This window comes from Etheostoma spectabile, unplaced genomic scaffold (assembly GCF_008692095.1).
Source record: "Etheostoma spectabile isolate EspeVRDwgs_2016 unplaced genomic scaffold, UIUC_Espe_1.0 scaffold00000651, whole genome shotgun sequence".
NCBI lineage: Eukaryota > Metazoa > Chordata > Actinopteri > Perciformes > Percidae > Etheostoma > Etheostoma spectabile.
In genome coordinates this window covers 22,501-30,866 of record NW_022602626.1, presented here as the reverse complement: position 1 = coordinate 30,866, position 8,366 = coordinate 22,501, and the positions used below count along the sequence as shown (strand labels likewise).

At 43.1% G+C, this 8,366-nt stretch overlaps 1 pseudogene; it reads right to left on the bottom strand.

The window, feature by feature from the left end:
• Positions 1 to 215: 215 nt before the first annotated feature.
• On the bottom strand, positions 216 to 8,128 carry LOC116674532 (serine/threonine-protein kinase SIK2-like; annotated as a pseudogene).
• Positions 8,129 to 8,366: the final 238 nt, after the last annotated feature.

Here is an 8,366-nt window from a genome sequence, read left to right as displayed (position 1 = left end):
GTCTTTAGCTTATATGATATCAAAAGCATACATGTGTGGGACACATTCTTACAAGCGTACCCATGTTGTTAAACAAGTGAACATTTGACGCTTGCATTTGTTTTTTGTTCTTTCTCCTCACTTCTGCTCTCTTTTCTTCTTGGCTCAAAATCATGTTCATGAAAAGAAACTTTTTTTCCAACAAGAGAACAATCACTTCTCTAGGTAGCTGATGTTTACTTCACTATCACACAGCTACTGAGCTGCTGCTGTGCAGCCACACCCAACTCCTGCATGTCAGGCTCTACACCACTGGTTGGGATGTGGTGGGGAGGGTGCCTTTATTTCGCAAACTGGGGTGCTGTTGGAAGCCGATGTAGGGGTGAGGGTGGGTATGTGGGCTAATGTGCAGACGAGCCTCGAGAAGGTAAGCAGCGGAGGCACAGGGGACAGAGAAGTAGAGTTGCAGCATGAGGAGGATATGGAACAGCCAAAGGAGGAGTCTCGATAGTTTGTTTCCAGGGGCCGTGCTGTGCCAACTGAAGCTTGCTGAGGAGGTAGGGTGGAGGGAGCAGGAGTGTCAAACATGGAGGAGGAAGCAAACACTGTAGTAGGCGGAGGAGAGGGTGACTGCGGCCGGCCCAGAAAAATCAGGGGATTGTGGGCAGGTCCTGTCTGAGCGGCTTGGACTGAAGCTTGGGTTGGTGCTGGAACTTTAGCATTCTGGAAAACAGACAGAAGATCAGACTCTCTATTTACATGAGAGTTTTCAAAGTATGACACCGTGGGCACCCCCTCAGACAAACTCAAGACAACATTGTGCTATATTGAATCATTTTCATGTGTCTCACCTTTGCTGGTGCAGCACCTCCTCCAGCATGCGGTGCTCAGAGAGAGCTGGACCCAGTGACCCTCGGCTGCCGCGGTTACAAGAGGGTGGGACAACAACCTGTCTCGTCAGACCCTTGATCTTATTTAATCCCAGAAGCCCTTTAGTCCGTGTGCTTTTTCTCAGCTGCTGGCGGAAAGCTTTGAGGCCTGTGGAAAGACATGGGAAAGTGTTACACAACACTCTTTTGATCTGCTAATGTGACACATAATTAAAAAAGAATTTAGATTGGATAAATGACATTTGAATGATTGTGCTCCTGTACCTTGTGTGAGGGAGGTGTCCGAGGCTCTGCGACCCTCCTGGAAGCTAGCAGAAGGCAGGCTGCCCTGAGCCTGGGGCTGGAGATGGGAGGAGAAGGTCTGGGGAGCTCCAGCAGGCAGCAGAGTTCCACTTTCAGAGGCTAGAAGTGTTGACATTTCACCTATAGCAGCCTGCAGGGTGGGTGCTGGACTGGATGAGGACTTCAGACAGCTGTCAGAGGAGGCACCATCTGAGGGACTGACAACAATACCTACAAAAACAAAACAGGTAAGAATTAGACTTTGATATGTCATATGTGGATTGACTTATCCTATTGCTGTACACTAGTATAACATACTAACATGGAGGGTTGCACTGGTGGAAACGGGCTGACACCTCAGCCAGAGTGTGTCTGCGGGACGTGGTGGTGTGAGGGAACAGAGGCCGGAGAGTTTGTGTTGCTCTCTTCCTCCAGGTCTCTGGGTCGTACTTCTTCGCTAATGCTCGTCTCCAGCAGGTGGTGGGGTGAAATGGAGCGGTTCCAGAGTAGTCTGTTAAGGCTGGCTTCCACTGGAAACACAACACGCTAAAACAGAAAGAGTTGGACTGTTAGTCACTTGTTAATGGCAGAGATGCTGAGTTGCCTTTGGTCTATCAATATACAAGGGTGCAGGGTGAAGTATCTTAACCTCTGAGCTGCTGAATGCTGTAAATCATATACTTATATATATATATATATATATATATATATATATATATATATATATATATATATATATATATATATATATTCTATAGTATATAGTTGTATAATCATATACCTGGAATAATCCACCTTGGTCATACTCCATCTCTGGGTACACTGGAGGAGTACTTTTGGCTGGCAATGAAAAAGTTGTAGTTCTAAAACTGTTGGTGGAGTCCATGATCACCTAGAAGGAAAACAGAAAGCAAGTAGCATTTTAGACTTTAACCATTAAAAATCAGGACTAGCTACAACTTTAAGCTTAATACACCCAGCTGGAGTGCTCACCTCTGGGCCGGTGGAGTCGGAGGTACTTCTGGGTCTTTGGCTCCAGGTCCCACACTGGCGGCTCAGTTGCTGGGTGCGATGCTCTCTCACTCTCTCCAGCAGCAGGTAGTAGATAGCAGAGAAGTGGTTGTAGCTGCTGCTCTGCAGAGACTGAGGAAAAGGACAGATAGTAGATTAGTGGTGTTGCCGCTTTGTTCACCATCTCCTCCTCTCTTTACAATTTTTCTTTAGCTCTGTTGCTCTATCCTCTTTGTATTAAAGCCAGGTATAACTATGTTTTCAGTCTTGCTGCCCCTGTTAAGTATGAACTCTTTGCAGCGAGAACTGGGACATACGTCTTATGAAACTGTTCACAAAGTCATTAAACACCAAACCAAAACTATTTTGTGTTCAGTCACCTCGATAGTCTTCTGGCGGTCGATTCCCAGTGTGTTCATGATGCCCAGCACTGGTTCACTGTAGTCCCCCAGGTTGGAGTTGTACTCTGTCAGGGAATGGCTAAGGGTCTGGTGGGCAGCTTTGGGTCTGCCAGCATCCAGCAATGCTGCTTGATCTGGGCCATGCTGATCCTCCTGGCTGGGTCCACCACCAGCATCTTACGGATCAGGTTTTCACAATCTAGAGAGGACAAAAACGAGGAATGAGTCTTAGATTATGAGCACTTTGGATTTGGACAGAATTGGTAATTAGCATTCATTTTTATGATTTTGTTGCCATTATACCTTGAGACATAAAGAAAGGGATTCTGAATCTTCCTTCTGTGACTCTCTGTCTGAGGTAGGAAGGCTGGGTCCATCAAATGGAAGAGAGCCACAGACAAGTACATAAAGCACCACACCAAGGCTCTGTGAATAAAATAGCAAAAAGGAGAATATTAGCATGAGAAGAAACAAATGCTTGATAGTATAATGTGGTCTATATTTCCCTTTTAAAAGCTTACCCAGATGTCCAGCTGAGGCCCTTCATACGCTTTCCCTTCAAACACTTCCGGGGCAGCATAAGGCGGGCTGCCACACCATGTGGACAGAGGCTCCCCTGCATTGTAAAAGTTTCCAAATCCAAAGTCTGTAAGACACAGGAAGAGATACACAACGGTTTTGTTATTAAAACTTGTTTGTTTTCTCTACATTCCAGCATGAGGAGCACAGGGCGCTTGAAGGCAGATGTGTTTAAAGTCTCATGTAATTCATATTCATGATGTTCATGAGATATTCTTAGACCAAATCATTTCAAGAATTAACTCTCAAACAAAAGACTAGTCTTTCAACAACAATCATTTGATTGAGAATGGTTTAGGAAAGCTGAACAACTCTCTTTAGGCAAAAATGAACAGAATTAAAAAACAGCATGGAAGTACAAAGAGATTCAAACCATTAATTTCTAATAAAAACGCATAACACTTTTTCTTGCATTGTACACTTCCTGCCAGCAAACCAGTTACCATGGTATCAGTAAACAGCATATGGCAGACCCAGCCAGTTTGATGTTCATATTGGCATCCAGCAACAGATTCTCGGTTTTTAGGTCACGGTGAACGATGTGGTGTTGGTGGCAGTAGTCCACAGCTGTCAGAATCTGCCAAAACTTCTTTCGTGCCTCATCTTCACTCATACGGCCATTTGAGGTCAGGTGGTCTGGGGGGAGAGTGGATATTTAGTTAGACCATATTTGAGACAGAAATGTTTGATGTGTCACGATCAACAGATTTCGCCTCCTTTTTAAAAGTAAAACACTTTAAGTAAAACACTTTAACTTTTTTAGCTCAACTTACCAAACATTTCTCCATTCTTTGCATACTCTGTCACAATGTACAGCATGTCTTTGGTCTCCATGACCTAAGAGAAATAAAAAGAAGAAAAACAAACCAAATGGGTCATTGGCAGCTAATAACGACGAAGAACAAAAAACCCATTCCAAGCCCGCTCCAAGCATCTCTTGGCTTGAGACATTTTCTAACCACAAAAATCTCTATCTGATTTTCTCCATATACTTCAAAACACCAACACCCTGGCTTCCATGACATGCCTTGTAGCATACCTCAGCTGCAATTATATCATGTTTTAAAACCCATTTGTACCACAAACCCAGAAGGGAAATGCATATCATTCAAACACAGACAAACTACTGTCAAATGGTTGGAAAGTTCCCCTGAGGCGGACACAAGTTTGCAACGGATACTAGTGTTGAATTTCAAGCTCCCTAATCTCTTAATTTCTAGTAAACAGAGATAGTCACACAGGCTGTTCACATGTGTCTCATCTAGTGTGTCAAAAACACCATAAGTGCAATCATTGCACCATGTATGCCGGAAAAACGCACATTGCTAATTCTTTCCTGGAGCTTCCATTTCCCAGGAGAGTTTAGCAAAGGTTGCACAACAAAGCAATTTTGCTCAGATAACAAAGCCATGTCTTAGAAATGCTGCTGGCCAACTTTGATTAAATGTCACTAAATTCCACTGAATGGTGGAGCTTAACAATCTTTCAGCCACCAGTCCCTTTAGAAAACCTGAGAAGAATGATTCAATACACAGACGCCTCGAAGCGGAGAGTAGTCTTTATCTGTGAGATAGGGCAGCTCTCTGGGGCTCTGTCACCTTGAGGTGGAGTTGACGTCACAGCTCTGAAGAACAGGCACGGCACAACAAGGACCCTCAAACCAACCCAGAAGGAAGATTAACCACTTAACGTCCATATTTTCCATTTTATTTGCCATTAAGTAGCTTTAAGGTTGTAGAAGCTGAATGAAATTTACACTGAGTGAAATATTCAAATCCAAAACCCCAATTTTTGTAATGTCTACACCTCTCAATCACGCAGAAATATTGTAGATGTATTGTGCAGCATTTTATACACATTTTTCAAAATTCAGCCTGATATATTTGATATCGTTGGAAACTTTGGGATCTCCATTATAATATAAAATGCATTTATGTGTGTTTCAGATCAGCACAGTTTGTACTGACTGCCCCACCGGTGTGAGTGCGAGGTTAAGAGAGGATAAGAGGAGTGTGTGATTGATACTGAATAAAGAGAGGCTGAGCCTAAGAGAAAGGCAGAGTCTTCAATGATCCTTGACTAGAGAGGAAAAATAACATTTTACTCTCATGAGACCGATAAGAGAATGAAAGCAGCAGCTGATTTATAAGGCCAGAGGTCTCAGACCGCCTCCTACCATCACCGTGTACCAACCATCTGACTAGCATCACCTCAAACCACCCAAGGGCGCAGGAAGAAAGGATGCATCACATGCAGGATGCAGACAGAGGTCACCCATGTTAGAGTTTAGAGCTCAGGGGCTGGGTGGTAATAAACCAATCTTATCCCATTTCTCTTTATCAGTACATCATTATCCCTATTTTGTTAGACAGTTAATGTCTAACTGAACAAGATGAAACCAAAAGCTATCACAATGCATGAACCTTATTCTTCTTAAACACACATGTTTGACATTTGACTAAGTGGGACAAACATTTGTTACTATTTAACATTATTGTTATTATTATCACTAAACTCCTGCAGCTGTTTGTACAAACAAGGCTGTGAATCTCGTAAGAAATGACAGTGATATCCATACATATTTTTTTCATTGGCAATTTTTCATTTGGTCTATAAAATGTCCAAAAAGTGTATGTATGTGGGTCTATAATAATTACCTTAAGCCCTGAGTAATGTTTTTAAATCCCTTGTTTTGTCTTAATTACGGTCCTAATGGGACAATGATATTTAGTTCACTATCCCATGAGACCAGAAAACCCACAACTTTCACAACTGAGAAGCTGAAGGGAATTTGTTTGGTGTTTTACATGAAAAAAAATAGTTATTTATTTAATAATTGATCAATTGTACTGTTCATAGATTAATAATTTAATCAACTAAATGTTTCGGTTCTACATCATGGGAAATACTGTTGGAGTTTCCAAGGAAAACGTCATTCTCTTATTTTGATTGAGAGATGATTTCACAGTATGTGTGTTTGTTTGTTTGCGTGGGTGTGTGTGTTTCTTGCCAGACATGTGCCACAACACTCGCAAGGCCAGCTGTGAAGATAAACGTGATTTCTTTTCACTAAGTCTATTAGCAGCTTTGTGTGGTGCCTTCACATGACGTGCAAACACATACTGTAGTACTTGGCGTTAAGAAATGCTAATTGGTATTAACGTTCAGACCCGTGGACCTTTAACCAGCCGTCTCCTGACTGTTCTTTGACAAGTCTTTGCAATCACTTCTACACTAACGGAAAACATCTTGCATTGTTCCCAGCACTGACTGGCACCCATGCTTATTCTCTCTCTCTCTCTCTCTCTCTCTCTCTCTTCCTCCTCCTCCTCTCCCTCCCTCTCTCTCTCTTTCTAACACACACACATGCAGAAACAAAGGGGGAGGTCAAAATGGATTGCACTAATGCTATTGTGCTGTACTTACGATTCAATGTGCTCTGAGAGTCAGCAGCGCACCACGAGCTGGTACAAACCACTTAGATAACAAATGCCCTTTATTTTTGCCAGACATAATGGCATCACTGCATCCACATATCAACAGTAGCAAGGCACAATGCTCTGCTCAACAACATTGCTACTGAGAGAAATACAGGTGTCCCCATTTTGCAGAGCTTTCCGCACCTTTGCATTTTTTACTCTGAGATTAATGCACATGGAACAGTCACAGAACCAGGCTTCACCGTTGAGGATAAGACAGGTTGATTAACACACTGCCCACACACATCCTTCTGCACACACACAAACACCTGCATGAAACAACACTACAGAGAAAGGAGAGACAATACACACCTGGTAGAGTTTGATGATGTGAGGGTGGTTTAGCAGCTTCATAATCTGCACTTCTCTGTAAATCTTCTCCAGGTTAGAGGGGTTCAGTCTGGTTTTGTCAATGATCTTAATAGCCACCTGAAAAACAAAAATGAAAATTGAAGAAATTTAAATGTGAAAAGATGTCTATGTCTGTCTATCTTTAAAAACTAATTTAGTCACACAATTTGGAGGAGAGCTGCTGACCTGTGTTTTGGTAACTTTATGTCTGGCCAGTTTCACCACTGCAAAGTTTCCCTTCCCCAGAGTGCGGATGATCTCGTAGAAGCCGACCTGCAGAGGCCTTCCCTGGGCAGGGCTGGACTGAACAGGGCTGTTCTCCGCCATGATCACCATGGTGCATTAAAGGTCTGGAGATACAGCGTTGCGATATTTTAAGGCTAGTACCTGCAGAGACAAAGACAGCTGTTTCACTGCTTTTATTTTAATGCATATTAACTGATACATTTTAATATTACATTAGGCAGGCATTTTTGTCCTAATCAACTTAAAACAAGTGTATGTACAGTAAATATGAGGCTTTATATAGGCCTATGACTATGGCACGTGTGAAAACGTTCTTGTAGTCCTATTATTTTTATTATTATTATTATTATTATTATTATTATTATACGTCCTATAACGAATGAGTTCAGAGAGAGAAAGTGTTAAAAGAAAGTAGTAAGTAACATCTGTTTTAGAGTGTACATTTCTCAATGTTAATCCTTTAAACAGTTTTTACTGTTAAATAGAAAGAAAAAGAGTTGAGAAAGTAGCTTTGGGTTGTGTAAGAAAATTAAATGAAAATGTATAGAAACGTTTGAGTACGAGGTAGGCTAATGTGAGTCAAATGGAGAGAGGAGTCTCGTCTTACCTTAATAAGTAGACACAAACCACTTTCTCACAGTTTAGAAGGCTCCCAATCGAAACATAAACCATCCCACAACCAGAGCGAAGAAACAAGAATAGAGAGGGAAAACTGTAGTAGGCTATAAACGCACGGAGCCACTTCTTCTTCCCGTCTTCTCTTTGAGTTTGTCCAAGTCTTTGGGCCCGGGGACTCGGCGATGGCCGGTGTGTTACTGTGTGCTCCGCCGGAATGCAGAGCAGAGGGCTTCGGCACTCACAGGGGGGGGACTCCTCCTCCTACTGCTCCTCCTCCCTCTCACCGCCACCATAACAAATTGATACCCACCTTATTAACGTCACACCCACGTCAGAGCTCCGAGCTGGGTGCAGGGCCGGGCCCGAGCGTAAGGCACGGGTTGCCGGGCAACCGCGCGGCTCGGGCGCACGGTGACGTGAGTGCTGATGGAGGGGTTGCTTGGAGATGGGGACGATGACGTCAGTTGTAGAGATTTGTCACCACGTGATGTTTCCCTTTGCCGGGCTGTTGCACGCGGGCTGCCTCGCAT